Raw genomic sequence first — 1,112 nt, 5'->3', positions numbered from 1 at the left:
CTAAATAGCATGTTATTAAATAACAAATGGGTTAACAATGAGATCAAAGAAGACATAAAAAAAATCCTAGAAACAAATTATAATGAGCATACATCAACTCAAAATTTATGGGATACAGCAAAAGTAGTCCTGAGAGGGAAGTTCATAGCATTACAGGCATACCAAAGAAGCTAGAAAAAGCTCAAATAAACAACTTGACCCTGCATCTAAAAGAGCTAGAAAAAGAACAGCAAATAAAGCCCAGAGGTAGTAGAAGGAAGGAAATAATAAAGATCAGAACACAAATAAATGATATAGAGGCTAAAGAAACAATACAGAGGATCAATGAATCCAGGAGCTGGTTCTTTGAAATGGTAAACAAGATCAATGAACCTTTAACCAGACTCACCAAGAAAAAAAGAGAGAAGACTCTAATAAATGAAATTTAAAAAGAGAGTGGAGAAGTAACAACTGACACAACAGAAATACAAAATATTGTAAGAAAATACTATGAAGAACTATATGCCAAAAAATTAGACAACCTTGTTGCTATAGTGTTTTCAATGATATAAGCAGTTATATGCATGGGATAAAATAACATTGGGCCATTGTAAATTGAGATGGAATAACTGTTTCAAATCTCTTCTGCATACCTGGCCTAGACTTTGAAAAAAAAATTAATTGATGCAGAGAAAGCATTTGATAAAATTCAGCACCCATTCATGATCAAAACTCTTGGCAAAGTGGGAATACCAGGAACATACCTCAACATGATAAAGGCCATCTATGACAAACCCACAACCAACATCATACTCAATGGGCAAAAATTAAAAGCAACCCACTTAAGATCAGGAACAAGGCAGGGGTGCCCCCTTTCACCACTCTTATTCAACATAGTCCTGGAAGTCCTAGCCACAGCAATCAGACAAGAAGAAGAAATAAAAGGCATCCAAATTGGAAAAGAAGAAGTAAAACTATCATTATTTGCAGATGATATGATATGGTATATAGAAAACCCTCAAGTCTCAGTCAAAAAACTACTAGACCTGATAAATGAATTCAGCAAGGTGGCAGGATATAAAATTAATACTCTGAAATCAGAGGCATTTTTATACACCAACAATGAACTGTCA

The 1,112-nt window shown here is 34.2% G+C and overlaps 1 non-coding gene across 1 annotated transcript; it reads left to right on the top strand.

The window, feature by feature from the left end:
• The first annotated feature begins 510 nt into the window (after positions 1 to 510).
• LOC136321204 (small nucleolar RNA SNORA20) lies at positions 511 to 647 on the top strand. Its single transcript, XR_010728483.1, has one exon. It is a non-coding gene; the product is annotated as a small nucleolar RNA SNORA20 (small nucleolar RNA).
• Positions 648 to 1,112: the final 465 nt, after the last annotated feature.

The sequence above is a fragment of the Saccopteryx bilineata genome, chromosome 1 (genome assembly GCF_036850765.1).
Source record: "Saccopteryx bilineata isolate mSacBil1 chromosome 1, mSacBil1_pri_phased_curated, whole genome shotgun sequence".
Classification (NCBI taxonomy): Eukaryota; Metazoa; Chordata; class Mammalia; order Chiroptera; family Emballonuridae; genus Saccopteryx; species Saccopteryx bilineata.
Note: the sequence above shows the minus strand (reverse complement) of the source record. Positions and strands in the feature narration are given on the sequence as shown.